The following is a 17,109-nucleotide window of genomic DNA, read 5'->3' as shown; positions in this document are numbered from 1 at the left end:
TACCCATAAACACGCTAAAATGAATACCTTATCTGGCTTCAACCCTATATTAGAAACCCAACAACTTTTCCAACACAACCCTCCCCAACCACAAATATTTAAAAAACAATCACTACTAAACTAAGCAATGATAGCAGCAGCGAAAATGGGAATTTGACAAAACAAAAAGTGCAACATGGGAAACTATATAAAAAAGCATTATAACATTCACATAGGTGAAAATTTGTCTATTAACTTCTAATGATGCACACCAACAAAAAAGTACAACCCTACGTAAAACTACACACTCTTTGGATTAAAAAAGGGCAATAAAATCAGAATAAAAAATGTCTACACCCTCCTGAGCAACACTATTGTGCAAAAAAAGAAAAGTCACATTATTAAGTCACATTATTAGGGTAAAACTCCCTTTTTACATTGCTAGTCCCTGCTATCCAGTTCCAATCCTGCATTTCAAATGACTCCAACAGATAGTAAAAATGTGCCCTCTCTCCTCCAGTTTTACCACTAGGATCCTATCCAGACCAACTCCTCCCTACACCCTCCCAGAACCAAAGGCCGGGGACAATGGTTAGAGGAGGAGGGCTAGGACCCCGTGTGGCACCCTGTCTCCTGGTGACCATTAACTGGGATGGCAGGGAAGCCTACAACGGAGAAGGGGACACATATATATCAAAGTCTACCCACCTGAGCTCATCCGAGAATTTCAAAGCTTCTTCTGCCACCATCCTGGAGTAAAAGTGAACCCATACAAAAGGCCAGGCCGCAGATAAGTCCCAGAAATTTCCTTCGTAGACATTTTCGCCAGCTGGGGGATCGAATTCAGGAGAAATAAAATACAAAATCTATTGAGCAATCCTTCTGATTCTGAATCAGCAAAAATGTCTACAAATTGGAGGACCCAAATGGCATCAATGGTAGAATTGGCAGCAGATTTTGACCCCCACCAAGCATCCTCCAAACTATCTTTCCCCACTCCAGCTCAATCAATATGAGCCCCCTCCACATTGAAAGCTAAGGGTATAACATACTCCGTCTGGGTGGGTCTCAGCACCACCTTAATGTCCGACCCCACAAGCTCAGCTGGTTTTGAGGCAGCACCAGAAGGTGCTGGGTCCTGGGGAATTGTGGCTGATTCAAGCGGCACCACAGTAGAGTTTGATTTAACCATATGTTGAAATTTTACTTTTCTTGTTTTTTTCTTAGATATTCTTAGATATTCTCCGAACTTTCCTTTTTATCTTCTTTTCAATATTCTTTTGTTTGTTGTTACTTAACCACCTTCCATGCTGCAGGCCTAACTCCTGGGCTGTAACTTCAGGAAAAGTTAGAGTTTCTGCATCAGCTCAATATGCTGTGATTCTAGGCAAATCACTTAATATCCCGGTGCTTACAAATTTAGCACCTTAAGTCCCTTGTGGGTGATTTGCTGATCCTGGATTTATTTACTATATACTTATTAGTGCCCTCATGGACAGATAACCTTTCCTCTATAAACAGGGCTTCCAGATCACTTGGAACCAAGGATTGATCATAACTTTTTTCTTTTTTATGTGGCCTGATCCTAAAATGCCCGCCTGACAACTCACTTCTACAGTGCAGATAACAAGGCTCTTTGAAGCAGATTTATACTCTTCTCTTGCCCACTAGTCAGCAGATTATTCAATATTACTGATAAAATTTCTAAAATATTGTCAAAACTCTCCATGTACTTTCCTAATAGGGACAGAATAGATGCCAAAATATATTCAAGACTCTGCAGAGATCTTGAAAAGGAAACATAATCTGCAGAGAGATTCACTGGAGGAGTCAACATTAAATCTGGTGAAACCGATAGATTAACATGTTCTGATGTTGTGAGGCTGGGAGTGCTCAAATACAAAGCCATACATTATTTCCGATGCATTGGCATATCGGACGGAACTTCCATCCTTTCCTCCCCCTCCCTGGGGACATCGGTTTACATGGTGATACACCAGGTGGCATGTAATCCTAACTTAGAGAAAGCTGAGCGGCTAGTAGAACTTGTGATGCCTCAATAACGATAAATATAAGGGGGGGTCGTGCCCCCGGAGAATGACACACTGCCCCAACTGGGGGTGCCCCTTGTATATGAGTGGAAGATAAAATAAGAGACCTCCATTGCTCTAACTCCTTAAGCTTAGGAGGGCTGACCTCCTCATTTGCCATCACCAATGTAGATGAATGTACAACTCCAAGCTAGGAGTTGTCCACTGATAATTTCTGGAAAAAAATTGGTATGTCATCCCCCTCTTAAGTATTGCTAAATGCGGGGCATGATTCTCAGCAGCTTGGCTTGGTCTTCTGACATAGCCTGGTAGTTAGGGTACAGCCTGACCTCAATTTGTTGACACTCATCTTTACCAAAATTATGGGCTGCAAAACAAGATGTAAGTCCAAAAAGCCTAAGCCTCTCTTCCACAGGGCTTCAGTCCTGAGGACCAAAACACTAGGTCAGGCCAAATCAGGCCAAAATAGGGCCAACCAAAATTATCTTAAGGAGAAACAGAGGCCCATTCGGTCCTGTACCCAAAGTATGACTGATGCAAAGTATGTCTGCACAATATCCTTTAGGCACACTCTTGTTAATAGAAAATGGCACTTCACAGCCACAAACGCTCTAGGACCTCTTAGACCCCACTACGCCTGTATCAGGTATCCAAGAACACTACACGCACCCGTCTAACAACATGTGTTAGTGCCAATATAAGGGCCAAAACCCAGCTCACAAGCTGCACCCAGGCCGCCAGCCAACCAGCCCAGCGCAACCCCACTCATGACCTCCATACTCAGTGGTGCGACCTGCAGCTGAGCACTCACACTACCCACTCTCCCAGCTTGACCAGCAGATTCCTCTTGTCCCCCTGCCATAGGAATGCCACTTAGCTCCCACTGCCTACATAATGAGAGGGGAATGTGCTCACCATGACCCCTAAAAAGGGTGACATTACAGCACTACATTCTGGAAGAAGAAGATGGGAGCACGGCACCAACCATGGCATGCACACCTGGGCCACTTCCTTGGCCTCAACGGGGTTCACAAGGGTCCAGACTTCCAGAGCAGGTACCCTCCACACTGCTGCTAGTCTATTGCCGTCTTGCCCCTGCTCCTGTTCACCCTTTTCCTCAGCTGTTGTCTCCTGGAGCCTTCCGCTCCACAGTTCTCTCCCCGCTGCTCACACCACTCCGACTCCGTGGGTCTGAGCCTTCCAGGCAGCGTGGACCAAACAGACCCAGCGGCAGAAGCAGGCAGCGGCAGCAACAGGCTGCTGGCAGCAACAGACGGAACAATGTCAGCGCCCATCAATCATGAAAAAATCCCAGTCATAAGAGAAACAATACTTTTACATGACAATAAAAAAGCTCATGATTATAGACATCAGAATTATGGGTCATGTGTACGAAAATGTAATTTTGCATTTCTTAAATAGCGACTTCATAGAAATCACTATTTAAGAAATGTAAAATGCTATGTACAACAATACCTATTTCCTAATAGCGATTCCTACCAAGTAGGAATCGCTATTAGGAAATTGGTATTAAGAAATCTCATTGCATTTTAGTCAATGGGCCGGTTTTGCATTTCCTAAATACTGATTTCTCATCAAGAAATCGCTATTTAGGAAATGCAAAACCAGGGGTGGCAATAGAAAAAAGCCCCCCCTTGGTGCTCCCCAAAAATAAGGGTGCACCTGTAGAGCACACATATGCCTAAGGGGCACGTGTGTGCTCTATTGCAATTTTAAAAAAGCACCTTGGGGTGATTTTTTTTTTAATTGCACCTGGTTACCACTGACTTCAAGTCGGTGGTAATTGCAGCTTTAAAATGCCCAAATCGCATTTCGGAAATCCCTATTTGCATTTCCTATTCTGGGAATCACAAATTGAGATTTCTAGAGGGTAGATTCCCTAAAGGGCTTTGTATATTAGAAAAGCCCAGTTTGTATTTCTTAACGGCCCGAAATACCGATTCGGACCGTTAAGAAATGCATATCAGCTTTGTACATCTGGCCCTATGTCCGCTGATTGGATTTAGATGATAAAGAAATCATCCTAGGAAGTTGGATAATTCAGCAAAGCAGATGATGATCTGTCTAATCACGTTTGATCATATATTTAATATTACTTATACTTTTGTTGGGGTAGAGAACGTGACTCAGCTCATCAATAAACATATATTCCCCCCAGTTGTGAGGAAGCATATTGAAATTGAATTCAGGGTCCATTTAGAACTGGTTATCTATCTCATACCCTTCGCAGTTCATTCATGCATTAAATATGACACCGAAGAAGGTTAAATTACTCAAACAGGATAGCTCTGGTTTCACCCTGAACTCACTTTGTACGTAAGTTGATATACATGGCAATACTTTCTACTAAGGACAATATTGCTTCTGACACAAACCAACATAGTAATGATGTGCATGGGTAAGACTTGCAAATGTAGGGTAGTGAATACAGATTCTGAGAGGAATAGTTTTCTTTATTGCACACAGACAGTTCTCCTACATGCGTGTGGAAGAAAAGAATGCGCTTGGTAGTATTCAGGGTAACTGAAGAATTAAAGACAGTATGTTGTTTAGAGGGGACAGATTATTTCCACCTTTTGGAAGGTGTGAGAAGTTAATTAATAATGCACATGAAGGACATTTAGGGACCATGATGATGAAGAAAAGGGTGCGAGCTGTGTTTTGGTGACCTGCAAATGGGCAAAGAGAATGAGGAAGCTCTTAGGAAGTGTGAGATTTGTAACAGTTCGGAAAGAAGGTTGAACATTTTCACCCCACCTTTAGTTTTGATTGAATTTCCATCTAGGCCATGAAACAAAGTAGTTATAGATATGGTAGAACCCTTTCATTTTTTGTCCTCTCAGTATCCTTTTGTATTTGTTCTCATAGACCATTTGAAGGTTTCGGCAGGTATCTGGTATCAGACATTGGTACACAGTTTGTGGGCCCAGATATGGAAGACTTTTAAGACTTTCTTGAAAAATCAGGTGTAACACATTTGAAAAATTCTCTGTATCATCCTCAAACTAATGGTCTTGTAGAACTTATGACTAGAGTTCTGTCAGAATGTGTAGTGTGGGCCACGAATAATGGGTGTATTGTGAAATATGCAGTTGTCTATATTATGATTTTACCGTACCACGCCTCACTCGGTTACCAAAGTTGACCCTTTTGAATTGTTCAAAAGAAGAAATTGCACACCTCTTGTTTTCAGCATGGATGTGCAAATGGATTAAAAAAGGTAGCTTTTCAGACTTTGGATAATATTGTTAGAGAGAGAGAGTCAAAGAGCCTCAATCTAAACAGAAAACCGATGTTGATGAAAGAAAGAGTCAAACACATAGAACTTGCAGTAGGAAATATGTTCTGCAATAAGAAACTGGATAAAAGGAAAAAAGGAGAAGCATGCTATGGTGACAGAATTTTTGGGAATGCAGTCAGTGTCCAAGGTAGGGTTTGGCAGAACGCTAGGAGAGTTGTGAAGATACCTGTCATGGACAGATTGAATCAGAAGGAAAGGTGTAGGAATGTGACTGATGCTTTTAATGAGGTACCTGCTCCTCGCAGAGCCACATGTGTCCACATCCACCATGGAAGTTGAGATATGGTTATTATCATTTCAAGTATTCAGACCTCTGTGTTTTATTTCCATTTTAGGCATCTTTCTAGTCTTGAGTTATTTATTTGTTCACTGTTATTATGTATGGGGTTCTGTTTATGGGATGCTTGATTAGTTCTTTTGCAAAAAACGGAGAGAGGTAATATTATATTTTATGTTGATAATGAGGATTTTGCAATGCTCCAGAAGGTGGTCATCCATATTTCAGATTGTGAAATTCTGTATAATTAATGTTCTACAGTGGTCAGTTAGATTTCTGAATAATGGTAATTTTTAATTCTGTATAATGTATGTTCTGCGATGGCCAGTTGGATCCTGTCTCTCCAGCTGACGACATTACTTCATAACTATCTGATTCAGTACATCCATCCAGCTCAAATATTATCAATGTCCTTGCTCCTAATTAACAAGCTCAGAAACCTTAAGGTATGTGGTTGCTCTAGAAGGTCCCAAGAAGACAAGCTTAATTCTAACCTAAGAGACGGCAGCATAGAACTTACCAATACTGCAAAGAGTCTTTTCAAGTACAGGCTTTTCAAAATGTACCAAGTTTTCTCTGGAGTCCAAGGCCAATAATTCTGCACCATAAAGACATTGAGGGATTAGTTTCACTATAATAACCTTTTTCAAACGCTCTACAGAGAAACCACCAAATCAATTGTCAAAGCTTTAAAGGCATTAGTTGTAGAAAGTAAAGACATTTTATAATATAGATAGATGTTTATCCTATTTTAAATTTTCTGCAAACTGAAGACCTAGATATTTGTAGTCACTGACCTGTTCTTAAAAACATCTCTAAGAAACCAGGGAAACTATTTTTAAAGCATAGAAAAGATCTGCGTTTTAGTTTTCTCTGCATTGATAATGTATTTGTTGACATTACAGTATTCATTAATGGCTTTGATTTTTCTTTGTGAGCCCATTTAGGTGTATCCATAGGCACTGTATTTGACCCTTGCCCATTTTTGAAGAAATTAGTTTATCATGAATAAAAAAGTTAGGAAAAGCTGAAATAGCAATAAAATTCAGGAGTGTTACAACACACTTCTACCATAATGAAATCTAATTAGATGAGAGCACACTCCAAAGTGCAATGAAATAATATAAGATCCAAGTTTTCAATTAACATCACTCCTTATTCCTCTCCTCATCATATATCGAAAACACATAACAGTCAATACGTTTTGTTTGTTTTGACAATACAGAACGTCTTGAGGGCGAGAGATCATATGTGCTTTTGTAAGGTAAATTCAACTTGTGCTAACTGAGGGGCTAATTTACAAGCCCGTCTGCGCCGCCTGAATGTTTTAGTGACAGTCTGGTGGCGCATACTGCAGGGCCATATTTACAAGGCCATGTACTGCCACCCTGCATTGTGAATATGGACCGAAGCAATGCAGCGCAAGTAGTTGTGTTGCCTCACACTGTGACAAGAAGACGTGCCATAGGAGTTACGATGGGTCTTTTCACATAACACCCACAACATTTGACACATTCCTAGACTTATGAGATTTCATAAAGCTGGGAATGCACCAAAAGCCTAAGCCTCCACAGGGGAGGCATAAGAGAGGTGCAATGAGGAGAAATACCTTTATTTCTCCTCATTTTTCCTTTTCTATGTGTGCTACATTTTGCAGCACACATAGAAAGAGGAAAATGCCTCTCGTGATTGTTTTTGTGCAGGAACGTGTTCTTTCCTGAACAAAAACAATCCTGCCAAAAATGCAAGTGTGCCTAGGATGGCGCTAGCCAGCAATTTGTGCACCAGCACAGGTAGAAAAGACAGAAATGCACAGTATCATGTAAGTATGGTGCATTTCTGCCCTTTCCCTATGGTGCTGGGCAGCACAGAAAGGTCTATTGCTGCGCTGGGTGGTACCACGGGGTTTGTAAATTTGCCCCTTAGTTCATTGCACCAGCGCTGTATGTGAAAGACAGGTTATTGTAGCCTTTCCGAACTCCAGCCAGTATACGAATGAGGTGCTGTCAATGCTTTTGAGTTACTAATAGGGGACAGTAGCAATTCAAACAATTGTTTATTAAAGATTTACCAACTCATGGTCACTAGAATCTGAATATGTATTTCAACACATATATTTTAAAATACTTATCTTAAAATGCCGGGATTTAGTGCACATAATATTGATAACAACACAGTAGGTAATAAAAAGCAGCTCAGCTTTTCAATAACAGTGAAAACAAAAAAAATCATAACATCACAAATTATAACCCTTTTTAAAAAAAACATATTTTATTGGTTTTCAGTAAAAAACAAACAATGCAATCCCTATATAACGGGGTTCCCCAATTCGACGATGATTTATCTTGTCAGATTCTTCTGATATTGTGTGTCCATTAATCCAAGACTATTGTTGCCTTCCTTTCAGCATTATTGGATCACAGCACATGCATAAGTATTTACTGTAGGCTCTACTGACCAAGTCTTATACAAGAGCATAGAAGCATCACTCGACATCTCATTATTGTGGATCTCCCCCTTAAAGGATCAAACTCCCCTCCACTCCCTCTCGTGTGCCTAGCTGATTAGATGTGTTTGTGGTTTTTGGGTCCCTAGTGTTGCTCCTTGTGGTGGGAATCTGTGCCTACCGTTAATCTGCTATAATCTTCCAGGGGATGGCTGTGCTTCTATTTGTCTGTATCGTGAGTAGTCACTAGGTCTCCGCTGTGTGTGTCAACTCAGGATACTTGGGGGGGTACTATGTCTGCTGGCAGGTTCTCCCCCGATGTTCCCAGTCACAAACCAGGGTGCTCCATGCCCGCGCCCTCTCTATTGGCATCTGGTCTCTCCACCCTTCTCGTGTTTTATTGTTTCCTCTGCCTTGGCTCACTTCAGAACCTCTCTTCTCCATGTACTTTCTCAGAGGCCTAGTGTCGTCTTCCTCGTCATTGCAATTTCTCATTTAGCTAAAGCCAGGGCCAGATCTTGGAACTGGTTGGTGATTTTATGTTTGGCCTGTTGATGATAGCCCCCAGCAGGCAATGTCTGGGATCGTTAGGTATCTCCTGTTCAATTGTGTCTGTGAGTTGTTGTGTGTTTAATCACCAGTACTCATGTATTGTTGGGCAGTACTAAAACATGTGGATGAATTCGACCTCTTCCTCCCTACATCTCGGACATCTAGCCTCTGCCACCCGAGGTGTCTCCTGATTCTGCCTGGAGTCAGGTATGCTCTGTGCAAAACATAGATATTGATCAATTTGAATCAGGTGTTCCTAGGAGGCTCGCGGAGTCCCAGCTAAGATTTCCTCCAAGTCGGTGTCTGTAATAGGGGATCCCAAATCTGCTTCCCACGTCTGCTTAAGCGCTGTCAACGGCTGGCATATCGTTGACCTAATTTTTCTATAAAGGCAGGTCACGGCCTTATGTGTCCCTGTGGCACTCACCAAGTATTAAGTCACCACTGACGTGGGTGGTTCTGTCCTCCCCATCTGCCAGTGTCTGACAATCGTCTCAGTGATTGCCGTGTAGAGCAGGAAGTGTCCCGCAGGGATCTGATACTTAACTCGGAAGTCTTCAAAGGGTAGCAGGGAGTCTGCTTCGTACACAGTGCCCAAGGTGGTTGCTCCTGCTGCTTTCCATCTCAAGAGTCTCCCCCAAACTCCTCCATGTGGCAGTGTCAGCAGTCACCTCAGTGGTATCTCAGGTGCATATGGCATAGCAAGTTGTGTTTTGCGGAGATGCCGCTGCCAGAATTTGTGAATTACTTTTAATTCATTGGAGCTAGAGGCTGATGGGAGGCTGAGATGAAAGACAACCCCGGTCAGCAAATGCAGGTCGGGTGTGAAAGAGGTAATCTCACGATCCGACATCGTACAGCTTGCTATCCATCTGGTCAGCCATTGTAATTGGCCTGCTAAATAATAAGCTTCAAAGTCAGGGTGGCCAATCCTCCCTCTTCGAGTGGACGCCGTAGCACCGTGAGCGGCAGTCGTTGCCGGCCTGCCCCCATAAAAATCCTGTGACCATTGAGTTCAATTCTTTAAAGAAGGTGTTCGGGATCCATACTGGGAGAGTCGTGAAAAAGTACAACAGACAGGGCAGCACTATCATCTTCAGAAGCGCCACCCGGCCTGCCACTGAGAGTGGCAAGGTAGCCTAAATCGTCATAGACCCACAAAGTCCCCTCAGAGCCCCTACTACATTGCCCTCAACCAGGTCCCGATCACCATGATAGACTTGAACTCCCAGATATGACAGACATCTCGACTCCCATTGTAGGTCTCTATGGTCTGGGGGAGCAGCCCTTACTTCCATTGTTGGGAATAAACTGGATTTTTGCCAATTCACTTTCAGCCCAAACATATCTCCAAATCTCTCTAATAAGTCACGAGCTCTCTGCAACTCGCCTCCTGCATCTTTCAAGGAGAGTAGGAGGTTGTCTGTGTATAGTGCAATGTGGTGAGTCTGCCCTGTTAGTGTTATACCCTCGTAGGCGTTTCCCGTCCTGGCCATACAAGCTAATGGTTCTATGGCCAATGCAAAAAGCAGGGGGTAGAGAGGACAACCCTGCCTAGTCCCCCTCCCCACCCGGTAACTCTCTGAAACAGTGCTGCCTGTGCGAACCCTGGCCATCGGGCCAGTATAAAGTAATCTCGTCCATGCAATGAAATGGTCCCCTAGCCCAAATTTGGGAAGCACCTCATATAGATATTGCCATTCTAGGCTATCGAAAGCCTTTTCAATGTCAATGGCGAATATCATCGCCCTTTGCTTCTCATAACCATCACTATGAAGCAGAGAAAAAAGGCGCTGTATGTTCATCGCTGTCTGACGTCCTGGTATAAACCCAACCTGGTCCATGTGTATCAGGTGCTGCATGTGTCGCATGAGTGCATCGCTAGAATTTTACTTAAGATCTTATAATCAACTGATAGCATTGATGGAGGGCGATAGAAAGCTACGTCGTTGGGAGTTTTTATCGGTTTCAGCAAAGGAATGATCAGGGCTTCTCGGGCAGATGCAGGAAAAGTTTGACATATCCTAGCCTCTTCGTAGATGGTCAACAGTCGTGGACCCAACTTTGAGATGTATGTCGAATAAAATTCTATCAGGAGTCCATCTGGACCAGGTATTTTACAACGCGCCATGCTGTCTATGGCAGCCCTCATCTCTGCTACGGTGATCGCCGCCCCTAGTTCTGAAGCTTCCTGCTCCGATATAGTAGGGAGCAGAAGGTGCTATAAGAAGGTGGGGATCTCACCCTCCGTTGGGTGGACCTTGCTCGTGTATAGGTCAGCATGGTATTTGTGAAATTGGCCATTGATTGCAGCCTAGGAATAAATGCTATGCCCCATGGGATGTGTTAGCTCAACTATAACGGACCCTCTATTTGCTGGGTTCGCAAACCATGCCAGTAAGGAACTTGCGCTATCCCCTTCCATGTGAGTATGTGCTAAATAGGCCTTATAGTCATAACAGCGCAGCCGATCTATTGCTACTGCTGTTGCCTCTCGTGCAATTAGGAGTGTTGCAGGTATTTCTAGGGCGTTGTGGCGTTTCTGCTCAAGCTTTAGGCCAGCTAAGCTCAGCTAACTCTATATCCCGAAGCAGCACCCGATGCTTGCCGGCAGCCGCTGAGAGACAGTTCCCTCTAATGACTACTTTGAACGCATCCCATTCTAGCAGTTTTGAAGCTGTCGATCCCTCATTAGTCTCAAAGTAAGCATCTATTGCCATTCCAAAAGTATGTATAAAGGCCTCATCTTCTAGTAGAGTTGGTTGGAGCCACCATGTGGGAATCGGTGCCCGTGTCCGAGACCATCCAATCATAAAAAGCAATGGATTATGGTCTGAGATTGTCCGGGTCAGGTATTCACTCAGGTGTGTCGGATCTTGTATCTCTGGTGTACATAGGAAGGTATCTAATCTTACATGTAAATCATGCATTGGTGAGTAAAAAGAATAGTCTCTATGGGCTGTATGTTGGATGCGCCAGGTGTCAGCCAGGCCCCAATTCTGTTGTCAGGTGCGGTACGCTTGGGCTGTCCTAATGACCGGGGATGAGGGCAAGGAGGGTTATGACCTATCTAATGTTGTGTCTGCTATACAATTGAAGTCTCCCCCTAAGAAGACCGGTCCCGTTAAGTGTGCAGCCAGACGTTCTGAAACGGATGCTAGAAATCCCTCTTGATCTGTATTGGGGCCGTAGATGCTGCCCAGTACTACCTCCCTCCCATCTAGCTTTCTGACAAATATAGTGTAGTGACCCAGGGGGTCTATGATGGTCACTGTGTGCTGGTATGGCACCCCAGGTTTGACCCATATCAAGGTCCCTCTGGCGAAGGCAGAGTAAGTGGTATAATATACCTGGCCTTTCCACCACTTTTGAAGGGCACGGCCCTCGACTGCATCTAAGTGTGTCTCTTGCAGCATCGCTATTTGGACACCCTGCCTATTAAGGAAGGAAAATACCTTATGACACTTAGTCATGGATCGTATCCCTCTAACATTCCTCATGAGGAATTTTATATTTAGTGTGGTATCCATTAACAGTGTATCGGAGAACCCGGTGACTGGCGTCTAGGCACTTGTCCTTTTCTCCTAAAGGTACCCTACTCACATCTATACGATTATGTGACTTATCTAGGCAACACGAAGTGGATTGATCTGTAATCAAACAACATTCTTTCCAACTCCAATTGCCCAGGGCAACAGACATAGGTGGTCATTACAACCTTGGCGGTCGGTGTTAAAGCGGCGGTAAACCGCCAACAGGCCGACGGTAAAAAAAATTGAATCATGACTGTGGCGGAAACTGCCAACATAGACAGCCACTTTAACACTCCGACCGCCACTGCGGTGGTAACCGCCAACAGACAGGCGGAGGACAATGTACCGCCCACATTATTACAACAGTCTAATCCGCCACATTTTCCGGGGCGGATTCACCGCGAACAAAATCACGGCAGAAACAGGAATTGGAAGGGAAAATGCTCACCTCTACACACCCCACGAGGAACTAGGACGCCATGGAACCTGAACTCCAGATTCTCCCAGCCTTTGTCTTCCTGCTCCTCTACCAAGAACATCAAAGATGGCGGCGAAGACCACGGTGAGTACTGCACCTACGACACGGGAGGGGGGAGGGAAAAAAGAGTGACACACACGCAACACGCAACACTCAACACCCCCACCCCAACCCTCACCCACTACAACACACACACACAAGTACATGTTGATACATTACATTTACAACCCCCAACCCCCCCCCCCGGAAGAATGCAATGACAAAAGGAAATGAGTTGAACGTTTGTAATCTATTAAAATACAGTAATAAAAAAATATATATATTTACACTATAAACAAATATATACACCAAGAATACAAGTGCAAGGTATTCCACCATTAAAGTCCGTGGACCACTGGACCCAAAATGCATGGGCGAGGCCCATGCAGGATACCCGATCAAAATGGAGAGAACACTGCTGGGGCATCAGATAGAAATACAACAGGCACCTCAGGGGGAAGGGAAGGGGGGGCACCTCAGCCGGATGAGTGCACCACGCCAGATCCACGAGGGGGCTCCATGTCCATTGATGTATTCTGGGGAGTGCAAAGCCACAGTCTCTCAAGTCTCTCAAGTGGGTGGGTTGCCCACTGCTTTATCCTGGGGAGTGCAAAGCCACAGTCTCACAAGTCTTTCCAGTGGGTGGTTTGCCCACTGCTTTATCCTGGGGAGTGCAAAGCCACAGTCTCACAAGTCTTTCAGGTGGGTGGTTTGCCCACTGCTTTATCCTGGGGAGTGCAAAGCCACAGTCTCTCAAGTGGATAACAGACTCCACTGGTTCTGGAGGGGGCTTTGTGCCCAGAGTGCTTCATCCTGCCAAGGACAGAGGTAGTGGATGCCTTTCTCCAATGGTTCTGGAGGGGGCTCTGTGCCCAGAGTGCTTCATCCTACCAAGGACTGAGGTAGTGGATGTGAATCTCCACTGGTTCTGGAGGGGGCTTTGTGCCCAGAGTGCTTCATCCTGCTCGTGGCGGCGTCAGTAGCATCGGAGCTTTTGGCGCTCATTGGCTTGTGGTGCTTGTGGCAGCAGTGTCCTGTGCAGCGGTGCTTGTGGCGGCGGTGTCCTTGGCAGCGGTGCTTGTGGCGGCGGTGTCCTTGGCAGCGGTGCTTCTGGCGATCTTGTCCGCCGTGCAGGTTTTCGGCGACTTGCCTGTTTTTCTGTGCCCCTTCCCCACCTTAGATGGTGGCGCAGCTGTCTTCCCACTCCCAACTGTACTCCTGGGAGAGGCTTTGGTGGTAGATGTTTTGCCTCTCTCCCGCTGAGCAGTAGCCAACTTTTTATACTTTTGAGGTGGGGGACTGTCTGTGGTCTGGCTCCTTGGCACACTGGCTGCCCTGCTGCTTGGCGCACTCCAGAAGCCGGTTACTGCTGGCACTACTGTTACCGTAGATGCGGCTGAGGTGCTGGGTTGGGACCTGGAAAGGCGGGCCCTAGGGGACAGATTGGGTGGGGGAGGTGAGGTGAAGAGGTCAAGGTTGGACAGGAAAAGTTTTTTGTACACACTGGGACGGGTAGATGGTGGGAGTTTAGGAGTGGAGAAAGAGGTAGTGGTTGTAGGAGGTGTACGTTTGCTGACTTTGGGTGAAGGTGCATGGGCTGGAGGCTGTCGTGAGGTGGATGGCTATTTGGTGGGTGTGTGGCTGCGTTTGTGTTCCCTGGGAGGTGGGCTCACAGACACACTGGGAGAGGACACAGGGGATGTGTGAATGGTAGTAGGGGTGGTGAGTGCAAGTGAGCGGGGTGTGGTGATGGGTGTGCTGGTGATGGACGTAGTGGCTGAAGATGTAGTGCATGCAGGTGTGAGTGGAGGCGAGACATTGAGGGAGAAGGGAGATGAGGAGGAGGAGACACAGTGGAGCCAGTGGATGTTGGTATGTCTGCATGGGTATGATGCTTGTGTGAGTGCCTGTGGGATATGTGGTGCTTATGTTTGCCTGAGCTTCCCTTGTGTGTTGAGGTGTGTGCATGCTGGTCAGATGGTGTCCTTGGGATAGGCTGAGGTACAGGTGTTTGGGTCTGGGTGGAGGAAGTTGGAGGTGGGAGGCTGGACACAGGGACAATGGCTGCCATCAGTGCTGAGGCCAGAGTCTGAAAAGCTCGCTGTTGGGCTGCCTGACCAGAATGAATGCCCTCCAGGTATGCATTGGTCTGTTGCAACTGCCTCTCTACACCCTGGATGGCATTCAAAATGGTAGACTGCCCAACAGTGAGGGACCTGAGGAGGTCAATGGCCTCCTCACTGAGGGCAGCAGGGCTGACATGGGCAGGGGCTGAGGTGCCTGGAGCGAAGGAGATGCCCACCCTCCTGGGTGAGCGGCCACGGGCACACGCTGAGGGGCTGCTGGTAGGGCGGTGCTGGTAGGGGGGGGGTGGCGGCTGTACCTGTAGATGCAGTGGGCACAGAGGGGCCCACCACCGCAGGGGAGATCCCATCAGAGGAGGAGTCCGTGTCGCTGGTTTCAGCTCCTGTCCCCGCCGAGGATCTCCCCTCGCCCTCCGTCCCACTGATGACTTCTGACTCTGTTGTGTCACCCTCCAGGGCCATGTGGGATCCAGCTCACTCCTGCTCCGGTGCCACTGCTCCTCCGCCTGATGATGCTAATGCACACAAGAACAGGGAGACCACAAAAAGGGGGGAAGACAGAAGAAAGACATGTTGAGTGCATGCAATACCGCTACAGTTGGCGGACACTGCAGACACAGAAGCCTCCTATACTATGCCGTGCACTTAGAGTTCCCTAATTAATCCCAGGGACATGGAGTACAAGGCCTATGCCCGATTGCTGCATACATGGAAGTCACAGGAGCCTGACTCCGAACACAGGTTGGGTGGGGTGCCACATGGCCTGCCTTACAAAGGGACCTTGCCAACTAAACTCGACCTGGTATAGGGGAACCCACAATGACACCTCCAATGCACACTGAATCAGCAGAATGAGAGTGTACTCACCCCCTTGTGGCTGCTGTGATGCCCTCAAGCGCCCATCCAACTCTGGATACGCCACCGCCAGGATCCTGAACATCAGGGGGGTCATGGTGCGATGGGCACCCCTCCCACATTGGGAGGCCATCCCCAGCTGGGCCTCCGCCATCTTCTTGCTCCAGCGGCGAATGTCCTCCCATCTTTTCCGGCAGTGGGTGCTCCGTCTGTGGTGGACCCCCAGGGTCAGGACTTCCTTGGCGATGGCACGCCAAATATCCTTCTTCTGGTGGGCGCTGACCTACAGGAATAGTACAGGGGAAAAGGAGAAGATATAACCGTCCGCACGTCACAGTCATTGGCCCCCATCCCTACCCTTGCTATGACAGACATGCACTGTAGGAAGTTGGCTCTGTATATTATATTTCAAAGTAAGAAATAGTGTGCACAGTGTCCAAGGGTTCCCCTTAGAGGAAAGATAGTGGCAAAAACAGATAATTCTAATGCTCTATTTTGTGGTAGTGTGGTCGAGCAGTAGGCTTATCAGAGGGTAGTGTTAAGCATTTGTTGTACACACACAGGCAATAAATGAGGAACACACACTCAAAGACAATTCCAGGCCAATAGGTTTTTATATAGAAAAATATCTTTTCTTAGTTTATTTTAAGAACCACAGGTTCAAGATTTACAAACAATACTTTAAATGAAAGGTATTTCACTCAGGTATCTTAGGAACTTTTAATTATCACAATAGCATGTACAGTTTTGATAAAAATAGCAATAAGCTATTTTAAAAGTGGACACAGTGCAAAAATCAACAGTTCCTGGGGGAGGTAAGTAATTGTTAAGTTCACAGGTAAGTAAAACACTTACAGGGTTCAAAGTTGGGTCCAAGGTAGCCCACCGTTGGGGGTTCAAGGCAACCCCAAAGTTACCACACTAGCAGATCAGGGCCGGTCAGGGCCTAGCTGGGATGCCCTGTGGCGCTGTAACAAAGGGGGTGAGCCTTTGAGGCTCACCTCCAGGTGTTACAGTTCCTGCAGGGGAGATGAGAAGCACCTCCACCCAGTACAGGCTTTGTTCCTGGCCACAGAGTGACAAAGGCACTCTCCCCATTTGGCCAGCAACATTTCTGGTGTGTGGCAGGCTGGCAAAAACTAGTCAGCCCACACTGGAAGTCGGGTATGTTTTCAAGATGTCCTCTGGGTGTATTTTTACAATAAAGTGCACACTGGCATCAGTGTGCATTTATTGTGCTGAGAAGTTTGATCCCAAACTTCACAGTTTTCAGTGTAGCCATTATGGTGCTGTGGAGTTCGTGTTTGACAGACTCTCAGGCCATATACTCCTATGGCTACCCTGCACTTACAATGTCTAAGATTTTGCTTAGACACTGTAGGGACATAGTGCTCATGCACCTATGCCCTCACCTGTGGTATAGTGTACCCTGCCTTTGGTCTGTAAGGCCTGCTAGAGGGGTGACTTACCTATGCCACAGGCAGTGTGAGGTT

Source organism: Pleurodeles waltl, chromosome 5 (assembly GCF_031143425.1).
Source record: "Pleurodeles waltl isolate 20211129_DDA chromosome 5, aPleWal1.hap1.20221129, whole genome shotgun sequence".
Classification (NCBI taxonomy): domain Eukaryota; kingdom Metazoa; phylum Chordata; class Amphibia; order Caudata; family Salamandridae; genus Pleurodeles; species Pleurodeles waltl.
This window is presented reverse-complemented; position numbering follows the sequence as displayed.